The sequence below is a fragment of the Mustela lutreola genome, chromosome X, assembly GCF_030435805.1.
Source record: "Mustela lutreola isolate mMusLut2 chromosome X, mMusLut2.pri, whole genome shotgun sequence".
Taxonomy (NCBI): Eukaryota; Metazoa; Chordata; class Mammalia; order Carnivora; family Mustelidae; genus Mustela; species Mustela lutreola.
This window is the reverse complement of record NC_081308.1, coordinates 72,542,525-72,554,852: the sequence shown is the minus strand read 5'-3', so window position 1 is coordinate 72,554,852 and position 12,328 is coordinate 72,542,525.

The window sequence follows — 12,328 nt, the reverse complement described above, 5'->3', positions numbered from 1 at the left end:
ACATACATACTGTGCACCCAAATACATTCTCCCAAATCTGTGAATAAATCAATGACCAATTGGACAATAGAGAAAAAAGAAAGCTTAAATATAGAATTTCATACTCCACTATCACTCATGGACAGAACATATAGAATTCATAGAACATCTCAGTTAAAAATAGCAGAATAAATACTCTGCAAATACACATGGAGTATTCTCTAGGATAGACAATATATTAAGGCACAAATAAAGTCTCAATAAATTTATAAAAAACACAATACAAAGTGTCTTCTCCAAACACAGTGGAATTATGTAAGAAAACAATAACAGAAGGGAACTAGAAGGCATACAAATGTATGATAGTTAAACAAACAAGAACCATAAACAAACCATTGGTCCAAGGGGAAATCATAACAAAATTTGGGGGAAAAAAGTTGAGAATTCCAGTGTAACACAGTGACAGAGGAAGACTCTGAACTCACCTCCCTCACAAACAGAGTAAGTCCAAATTTATACAGCAATTCTTCATGAAGAAGAATGGAGGACGACTGAACAGCTTCTGCACAACAAAAGATAAAGGGACCACAACAAGAGAGATGAAGACAAGGTAATAAAGGGAACATCCACATCCCCTTAAGAAGCAAAATGCAGCAGGAGGGATAGTATTAAGGGATCATGAATAGGTTAATATGCCCTTAAGCACAGAAAAAAAACTGTGGTTTAAAAGAAAAAGAATATAAGTGAAGCAGTCCTAAAAGCCTAACAAAGAGCAGAGGATAAATTGGATGGCAAGAATCATCATTTAAATTCAGTGTAGAACAGACTGGGACTCTCTGGCCTATACTCTGCCTTGATTCCAGCCACTGCACTAGGATGGCACCTAACGAAACATACCAGAACACTATGACCCATAACCACAACACCTCCAGCCACTCCATCAGGTGGCACTTGTAAAAAAATAAGCCCTAGGACCCCTTGGTTTGTATCTGCCTCAGTTCCAGCTACTCTGTCAAGATTATCCCTATAGAGATAGCTACAGGGCACTGGCTTAAACAGGCTTCAGCTTTAGCTGTCTTCCCACAAGTCGTCTGCAGGAGAGCACCAGGATACCACTGCTTGAACCTATCTTGGCTTCAGCTGATCAGTCAGGGAAACCTCCCTATGAAGAGTCCCAAGTCTACCTTAGTCTACACCCACTTAAACTCTGGCCATACCAACAGGACAACCCCAAAATTGAATTTACCAGAGCCCCAATCCCACAACAGCCACAGTTGCAGCCACCCAGCCAAAGTCAACAGACACACATAGAACACACAGGGGATGACCATACATAATTTCATTCCTTCTAGTTTATGAAAAATAGCTGTTTGACCTAATCCATAAAAATAAACATAAAAAGTTAAAAAGAAAAGGTGGAGAAAGAGGAATATTTCTCAAAGAAAAGAATAAGACATTTTCTCAGAAAAAGAACTAAACAAAATGGGGATAAATAGTTCAAACCATGCCTGATAAATACTTCAAAATGTTGGTTATGATTGCAGAGAGGAGTGGATGAACTCAGTGAGATCAACAGCAAAGAGAAAATATTTTAAAAGTCCAAATCTAAGTTGAAAACTATGATAAGTAAAATAAAAACTACACTATCTATTTTTCCTGTGGATTATTTCCTGCTTTGTCAAAGATTAGTTGACCACAGAGTTGAGGGTCCATTTCTGGGTTCTTTATTCTGTTCCATTAATCTATGTGTCTGTTTTTGTGACAGCACCATACCATCTTGATGATTACAGCTTTGTAATAGAGCTTGAAGCTGGAATTGGGATGCCACCAGTATTGGGTTTCTTTTTCAACATTCCTTTGGCTATTTGGGGTCTTTTCTGTTTCCATAGAAATTTTAGAATTATTTGTTTCAGCTCTATAAAAGAAATGTTAACGGTATTTTGATATGGATTGCACTGAATATATAGATGGCTCTAAGTAGCACAGACATTTTAACAATATGTGTTCTTCCAATCCATGAGCATGGAAAGTTTTTTCCATTTCTTTGTGTCTTCCTCAATTTCTTTCATGAGTGTTCTATACTTTTCAGAGTACAGATACTCTTCCTCTTTGGTTAAGTTTATTCCTAGGTATCTTATGGTTTGGGGTGAATTGTAAATGGGATTAATTCCTTCATTTTTCTTTCTTCTGTCTCACTGCTAGTGTATAGAAAAAGCAAATTGATTCCTGTGCATTCATTTTATATCTTTCCATTTTGCTTATTTTTTGTATGAGTTCTAGTAATTTTCAGGTGGAATCTTTGGGTTTCCCACATATAGTATCATGTCATCTGCAAAGAGTAAGTTTGACTTCTTTGTCAATTCAGATACTTTTTATTTATTTTTGTTGTTTGAGTGCTGAGGATAGGACTTGTAGTACTATGTGGAGCAGCTGTGGTGATAATGGACATCCCTGCAGTGTCCCTGACCTTAGGCAAAAAGCTGTTTTTCCCATTGAGAATGATATTTGCTGTGGGCTTTTCATAGATTGCTTTTATGATATTGAGGTATGTGCCCTTCATCACTATATTATGCAGAGTTTTCATCAAGAAAAAAATCTTTATTTTTTCAAATGCTTTTTTCTGCATCTATTAAGAGGATCCTTTGGTTCCTCTCCCTTCTTTTATTTATACACTGTATCACATTGATTGCTTTGTGGATAATGAACCACCTCTGCTGTGCATGAATAAGTCCCACTTGGTCATAGTGAGTAATCCTTTAAATGTACTGTTGGATCCTATTAGCTAGTATTTTGGTGAGAATTTTTGCATCCATGTTCATTTAATTCAGTGAGATATTGGTCTCTAATTCTTCTTTTTGGTGAGGTCTTTGTCTGGTATTGGGATCCGTGTAATGCTGGCATCATAGGAAGAGTTTGAAAGTTTTCTTTCCATTTCTATTTTTTGAAACAGCTTCAGAAGTATAGGTATTAATTCTTTAATGATTGGCAGAAATTCCCTGGGAAGTCATCTGGCCCTGGACTCTTGTTTGTTGGGAGATTTTTTTTTTTAAATATTCCAAGATTCATTGTTTATGCACCACACCCAGTGCTCCATGCAATATGTACCCTCCTTAATATACACCACCAGGATAACCCATCCTCCCACTCTCCTCCTTTCCAAAGCCCTCAGTTTGTTTCCAAGAGTCCTTGGTCTCTCATGTTTTGTCTCTCCCTCTGATTTATCCCAATTCACTTTTCCTTTCCTTCTCCTAATGTTGGCAGATTTTTTTTTTTTATTACTTCTTCAATTTCCTTGCTGGCTATGTGTCTTTTTAGGTTTTCTGTTTCTTCTTTTAAATATTTTAAGTATCTATATACATTTTAAGGAGTTATATACATCTCCAGAAATGCATCCATTTCTTCCAGATTGCCTAGCTTGTTAGTATATAGATGCTCATCATATGTGCTTATTATTGTGTGTATTTCTTCTGTGATGGTTTTGATCTTTCCTCTTTCATTTATGATTTTATTTGAGTCCTTTCTCCTTTCTCTTTGAGACATCTGGCCAGGGGTTTATCAATCTTATGGATTCTTTCAAAGAAACTGCTACTAGTTTGTTGATATGTTCCACTTTTCTTTTGGTTTCTATGTTATTAATTTGTGCTCTAATCTTTATTATTTCACTATTTCCGCTGGGTTTAGGCTTTATTTGCTGTTGTTTCTCCTGCTCCTTTATCTGTAAGCTTAATTTGCGTGTTTGAGACCTTTCTTCTTCTTGAGAAAGGTTTGTATTGCTGTATACTTCACTTATAGAGCCAACTTTGCTGCATTCCAAAGGTTTTGAACAGTTGTTTTTTCATTTTTATTTGTTTCCATGATTTTTTAAAATTCCTCTTTAAGTACCTGGTTGACCCATTCATTCTTTAGTAGAATGATCTTTAGCCTCCATAAATTTGAGTTCTTTCCAAATTTCTTCTTGTGATTAAATTCCAGTTTCAAAACATCGTGGTCTAAAAATATGTAAGGAATGATCCCAACTGGTACCAGCTGAAGCCAGATTTGTGTCCCAATATATGATCTATGTTGTAGAATATTTTGTAGAATGTTGCATGCTCACTCAAGAAGAGTGTGTATTCTATTGCTTTAGGATGGACTGTCCTGATAATATCTTGGAAGTCAAATATGAAAATATCTTTGAAGTTCATCTGTGTCATTTAAAGTCCTTGTTTCTTTGTTGATCTCCTGGTTAGGTGATCTGTTTATTGCAGTGAGTAGACATTGATGTCCCCTAATATTATTCTATCTATGATTGAGGTATTTCTTTAGTTTTATTTTTCATTGGCTTATATAATTGGCTGCCGTTGATAGCATTAATATTTACAATTGTTAGATTTTCTTCTTGGATATATTCTCTAATTATGATACAGTGTCCTTCCTCATCTCTTATTAAAGTTTTCTGTTTTAAAAAATCTAATTTTTCTGATATAAGTATTGCCACACCAACTTTCTTTTGATGTCCATTAACATGATAAATCATTTTCTACCCTCTCACTTTGAATCTGGAGGTGTCTTTGGGCCAAAAATGAGTCTCTTGCAGACACCACATCAATGTGTCTTGCTTTTTTTTTTTTTTTTTTTTTAATCCAATCTGAAACCCTGTGTCATTTGATTGGGGCATTTAAACCATTTACAGAGTAAATGGTAACTATTGAACGCTATGAATTTAGTGTCATTTTATTACCTGTAAAGTCACTGTTTCTGTAGATTGTCTCCTTTTCTTTCTGCTCAATGTTGCTTTTGGGCTCTCTCTTCACTTAAGGAATCCTTTTACTATTTCTTATAGGGCTGGTTTGGTGAACACAAATGAACACAAATTCTTTTAGTTTCTGTTTATCCTGGAAGGTTTTTTTTTTTTTTTTTTTTTTTTTTTTTTTTGTTTGTTTGTTTTACTATTTCTACTGAGAATGACATTCTAGCTGGATAAAGTATTCTTGGCTGTATTTTTCTCATTTAGCACCATGGATATATCACACCAGTCCTTTCTGGCCTGCCAGGTGTCTGTGAATAAGTCTTCTGCCAATCTAATGTCCCTGCCCTTGTAGGTTATAGACCTTTTGTCTAGCTGCTTTCAGGATGTTCTCTAAGTCTCTGATATTTGCAAGTTTCACTTTATCTGTCAGGATGCTGACTTATTTTTACTAATATTGAGGGCAGTTCTCTGTGCCTCCTGAACTTGGATGCCTTGTGCTTCCGCAGATGAGGGAAGTTCTGTGCTATAATTTGCTCCAATATACCTTCTGCCTATCTCTTTCCTTTTCTTCTGGGATCCAAATTATTCTAATATTGTTTATCTTTATGGTATCACATATCTCTCAAATTATCCCTTCATGATGCAGTAATTGTTTATCTCTCTTTTTCTCAACTTCTTTATTCTCCATCATTTTTTATTCTTTGTCACTAATTCTTTCTTCTGCTTCATTTATCCTAGCAGTTAGAGCCTCTATTTTTATTGCATCTCATTAAAAGCCTTTTTTATTTCAACTTCATTAGATATTAGTTCTTTTATTTCTCCAAAAAGGGATTCTTTACTGTCTTCTTCTTTTTTTTTTTTTCTCAAACCCAGGTAGTATCGATATAATCATTATTCTGAATTCTATCTCTGACATCTTACATATGTCCATACTGATTAGGTCCCTGGAATTTAATTCTGCCTTTTGTTCTCTTTTTTGAGATTTTTGAGGCTTTTTTTTCAGTTTTTCCATCTTCTCATTCTGTCCAGAGAAGAATAGATGAATAAGAGAACAAAATATGAAAATGACAACAATGACCCTAGAGAAATATATGTGTGTGTGTATATATATATATATATATATATATATATATATACGATTTTTTTTAAAAAAAGAGAGAATATAATAAGACAAGTGAATAGATTCAAGCAATACGCTGGATTCTTTCTGTATTTTTGATCAATTTGCTAGAAAACTAGATCTCAAAATTGTAAAAAAAAAAAAAGAAAAAGAGAAAAGAAAAATTTACATATGTATAAAAATAATATTAAACACAAAGTAAGGATAGACTATAACTATAAAAATGAAAATGAAAAGATAAAAATGAGAGGAAGAGAGAGAAAAAGAAGGATTATAAACATACAGTTGAACACAACAGAGCAATACATTATGTTCAGAGTTTATTTTGTATTTTGTTCAGTTTGTTAGGAGAAACTACCTCTCAAATTGTAAAGAAAGTACACACACACACACACACACACACACACAAAAGACAGTCTCTTCAAAAAATGTTGTTGGGGAAATTGAATAGCCACATGCAGAAGAATGAAAGTGGGCCATTTCCTTATACCACACACAAAAATAGACTCACAATGGATGAAAGACCTCAATGTGAGACAGGAACCCATCAAAATGCTAGAGAAGAACACAGGCAACAATGCTTTGACCTTAGCCACAGTGACTTCTTGCTAGATACATCTGAAAAGACAAGGGAAACAAAGGCCAAAATGAACATTGGGATTTCATCAAAATAAGAAGCTTTTGCATAGCAAAGAAAATAGTCACCAAAACCAAAAGACAACCAAAAAAATGGCAAGAGATATTTTCAAATGGCATATCAGGTAAAAGGCTAGTATTCAAAATCTATAAAGAAATTATCAAACTCAATAGTCTAAAATCAAATAATCCAGTCAAGAAGTGGACAGAAGACATCAACAGACATTTCTCCAAAGAAGACATGCAAATGGCCAACAGACACAGGTAAAAGTGCTCAACATTATTCGACATCAGGGAAATACAAATCAAAACCACAATCAGATAGTGCCTCACAACAGTCAGAATGGCTAAAATTAGCAAGACAAAAAATGATAGATGTTGGCATGGATGTGGAGAAAGGGAAACCCTCTTACACTATGAGTGGGATGGCAAACTGGTGCCAACCCTCTGGAAAACAGTATAATGGTTCTTCAGGAAATTGAAAATAGTAAAACTCTACAACCCAGCAATTGAAATACTAGGTATTTACCACAAAGATAACTTAATAATCTGAAGAGGCACTTGCATCCCAATGTTTATAGCAGCAATGTCCACAATAGCCCAACTATGGAAATAAACCAAATGTCCATTGATAGATGAATGGATATAGATGATGTGGTATGCATATAATGGAATACTAATCAGCCATCTAAAGGAATGAAATCTTGCCATTTGCAATAACATGAATGGAATTATAGGGTATTATGTTAATTGAAGTAAGTCAATCAGAGAAAGATAATTACATAATCTCACTCATGTGGAGTTTAAGAAATGAAACAGAAGACCATAGGGGAAGAGAGGAAAAAAATAAAACAATGCAAAATCAGAGAGGGAGACAAATAATAAGAGATGCCTAATCATTGGAAACAAACTGAAGGATGCTGGAGGGGAGAGGCATGGACAGATGGAGTTTCTGGGTGATATAATGATCACTGGATATTATATGACTGATGAATCACTGATCTCTACTTCTGAAACCAATAATACATTATATGTTAATTAATTGAATATAAATTAAAAATAAAAATTCAAAAAACATTAAAAAAATTAAAAGAATAAAAGCTACATTAGTGGAAATAAATAGTTGATTATCGGATACAGAAAAATGAATCATCAATCTAGAAACAGTGTAATAGAAAGCAGCTAAGATGAACAATGAAAGAACAAAAATAATAAAAACGAAATGAGGATAACTCAAGAGAAACCCTGGACAACATCAAATGAGCAAAAATTTGCATTAATGACATCTCAGAAGAGAAAAAGGAGCAGAAAACTTATTTGAATCCATAATGACTTAAAGTTTCTCTGACCTAGGAAAGGGGACAGACATCCAGGTTCAGAAAGTACATAGAATGCCAAACAAGATGAACCAAGAATGATCCACAGGATGACACATAATAATTGAAATGTCATAGTTAAATTATAAAGAAAGAAACTTAAAAACAGAATGAGGAAAGCAGCCAGTCATGTATAAGGACACCCAGCAAAAATGATTATTGATTTTTAAACATAAAATACACAGGCAGGAAGAGAGTGGCATATTATATTCAAAGTTCTGAAATCAAAACAAAACAAAACAAAACAAAACAAAACTACAGCCAAGAATACTCTACTCAGCAAAGTTATTCAGAATTTAGGTGAGAGAGCTTCCCAGACAAATGTTAAAGGGGTCCATCATCATTAAATTAAGCCTTATAAAAAGTGTCAAAGGGACTTCTTTAAGTAGAAAAGTTCATAATTAAAAGCAAAAAAATTATAAAAGGAAAGGGACTCCGAAATTGTTTTGAATGTAAAATATGATGACATTAAAAATGGAGGGGAGTAGTAAAAATTAAGTTCTTTTAGAATGCATTTGAACTTACCTTTCAATCAAATTAATACAGACAACTACATACTTAGAATGTTATATGGAAACCTTATGGTAACAACAAACCAAAAACCTGTAATACTTATTATAGGAATTATATATAATAAAATTGTAATATTTATTATAGAAATTATTCATTAGAAAATGAAGAGAAAGAAAGCCAAAGGTAACAGTAAAGAGAATCATCAATCACAAGGAAAAATCATAAGAAAGAAAAAAAATAGCTATAGAACAGAAAAAAAAAAGAAAATGTTAGTAAGTACATAATTGTTTTAAGTGAAAATGATCTAACTGCTCTAAGTAAAAGGTATAGGGTGACAGAACTGATAAAATAACAAGGTGAATCTATATGCTGCCTGCGTGAATAACACTTCAGAACTAAAAACACACAAAAACAAAGCGAAAGGATGTGAAAAGAGATTTCATTAAAATGGGGAAAAATGTTGCAATAGAAATACTTATATAAGACAAAATAGACTTTGAAACAAAGGCTGCAACAAGAGAAAAAAGTGGGTACTACATAATGTAAGTGGAGCAATCCAAAAAGAGGAAATAGCAATCATTAACATCAGTTCTCCCACAAATTTGCTGTAGTATAGACATAATGGGAAAAAAAATGACAATAATAATAGTGTGGGACTGTAACATGCTACTTAGGTCAGTTAGATCAAGCAGACAGAAAACCATTAAAGAAGTAGTCTTTGAAAAAAAAATAAACCAGATGGAGTTAATATTTATATACAGAACATTCCATCAAATATAACACAATACACATTCTTTCCTAAGGTACATGGAACATTCTCCATGAAAGATAACATGTTAGGCCACAAAATGAATTTAACTAAATTTAAGAAGACAGCCTAATTATGAAAAGAGCCCAAAACTCCATTGACTGATGAATGAGTAAAGAAGATGTGGTATATATGCAATGAAATATTACTTAGCTATAAAAAATGAAATTTTGCAGTGTAAGGTTTGCACATTTGCACTGACATGGATAGAGCTAGAGAGTATTATGTGAAGTGAAATAAGTTAGTCCAGAAAGACAAATGTCATATGATTTCATTCATATGTAGAATTTAAGAGACAAAACAAAGAAATATGGGGGTGTGGTTATGTAAACCAAGAAACAGACTCTTAACTATAAAGAACAAACTGATGGTTATCAGAGGGGAGGTGGGTAGAAGATAGGTTGAATAGGTGATAGGGATTAAGGAAGGCACTTGTAGTGATGAGTACTGGGTGATCCATATGAGTGTTGAATCACGAAATTCTACACATGAAACCAATATTACACTGCATGTTAACTAAAGGAATTTAAATAAAAACTTGATGAAAAAACAAACAAGTAAATAAGTAAATTTAAGAAGATAAAAATGATGTTAAGAATATCTTCTAGAGGTGTCTGGGTGGTGCAGACAATTAATCATCTGACTCAGGGTTTTGGCTCAGGTCATGATCTCAATGTCATGACATTGATCCCCATGTCAAGCTCCACACTCAGCACAGAGTCTGCTTGAGATTCTCTGTTCTCTCTCCCTTTTCCCTTCTCTCACTCAAATAAATAAATCTTTTAAAAATATCTCTTCTGGGGTGTCTGACTGACTCAGTCAGTTGAGCATCCAACTCTTGGTTTTCACTCAGGTCATGATCTCAGGGCCATGAGATTGAGCCCCAAATCAGGCTCTATGATCAGCAGGAATTCTGCTTGAGATTCTCATTCTCTCCTCTTCTCCCCACTCACACTCTTCCTCTCTCTTTCTCAAATAAATGAATAAATATTTAAGAGAAAAAGATTTTCTTCTAGCTACAACAGTATAAAACTAGAAATTAATTACACACAAAAAATAGATAAAATAAAAATGCATGGAGACTAAACAACATGCTGTTAAACAACCAATGGATCAGTGGAGAAATCTCAGGGAAAAGTTTAAAAAAATGCATGAAAACAAATTAAAATGATAATACAATGGCATAAAATATTTTGGGTGCAAAAAAAGGGCAATTTTAAGGAGAAAATTTTTGTTATGGCTGCCCCCTCCACACACAAAGAAAGATCTCAAGTAAACAATATAACCTTATACATAAAGGAAATAGATAAAGAGGAACAAAACCTCAAATTAGTAGAAGAAATGAAACAATAAAAATCAAAGCAGAAATAAATGAAATACAGACTGAAAAAAATCAATAAAATCAAGAGTTAATTCTCTGAAAAGATTAACAAAAGTGTAAATTTTTAGTCAGATTCCTAATGAAAAAAAAAACACAGAGGAATCAATTAAGTAAAATTAGAAATGAAAAAGAAGAAATAACAATCCATACCACAGAAATATACAAGATTGTAAGAGACGTGTATAAAAAAATCACATGCCAACAAGTTAGATAACATTAAAGAAATATGTAAATTTCTAGAAACATACAATCTTTCAAAACTTAACCAGAAATAAATATAAAATCAAATCAGACCGATTACAAATAATGAAATTGAATTGGTAATCAACAAAATTTAAGAAACAAAAGTCCATGACCATATGCATTCACAGGTGAATTCTACCAAGCTTTTGAAGACTTTATATTTAATTCTCAAAGTATTCTAAAAGAGAAGAGGAAGAAAATCTTCCAAATACATTTTATGAGGTCTATATTACCCTGATACAAAAAAAAAAAAAAAAAAAAAGACTTTAAATAAAAAAGAAAGAAAAGAAAACTGCAGGCCTATATTCTTGATGAACCTGATGCAAAACTCCTCAACAAAATATTGTGAACTGTATTAAAAAATACATTAGTACCATCTTTTACCACAATCAAATGGGATTTATACCATCCAAGAATGGTGCAATATGTGCACAACATTCTACATAATATACCACATTAGCAACATAAAGGATAAAAAAATTAAAACACAATGCAGGATAAAGTTTGTGGTCATCTCAATAGTTGAAGAAAAAGCATTTTACAAGACTCAACATACATTCATGGTAAGCACACTACAAAGTGGGTTTAGAGGGAACATACCTCACAGAATAATAAAGTCCACATATAAAAATATCACAGCTAAAATCATATTCAATGGAGAAAAAATTAGAGCTTTTCTTCTAATATCAGGTTCAAGACAAGGATGTCTATTGTTGACACTTTTTTTAACACACTACTGGAAGTCCTAACCACACAATCATACAAGAAAGAAAAAGGCATCCAAATTGGTAAAGAAGAAGTAGCACTGCTACTATTTTCAGATGACATGACACTATACATTGAAAACCCTGAGATTCCACCAAGAAACTGTTACAGGTAATAAATGAATGTAATACATTTGTAGAATATAAAATTAACAAACAGAAATTGTTTGTATTTCTATACACTAATAACAAAGTAGCAAAAACAGAAATTAAGAAAATATTTCCATTTATAATTAGACCAAAAAGAATAAAATACCTAGGAATAAACTTAACCAAGAGGTGAAAGACCTATACTCAGAAAAAATATAAAACATTGATTAAAGAAATTGAAGATGCATAAACTGGAAAGATATCCCATGCTCATGCATTAGAAGGATTAATATAGTTAAAATGCCTAAACTACACAATGAAATCTGCAAGTTTAATGTAATCCCTGTTTACCAATAGTGTTTCTCACAGAGCTAGGAAAAATAATACGAAAATTTGTATGGAACCACAAAAGATCTTGAATAGCTATCGCATCCTGAGAAAGGTAAACAAACAAACAAACCAAAACAAAAACAAAACAAAACTGGAAGTATCATAATCTGAGATTTCAAGGAATACTACAAAGCTATAATAATCAAAACAGTGTAGTACTAGAACTAAAATAAACACATAGATCAGTGGAAGAGAATAGAGAGCCCAGAAATAGAACCACTCTTGTATGGCCAATTTATATACTACAAAAGAGGGACAAATATACAATGGGAAAAAAGAGTCTCATCAATAGATGGCAC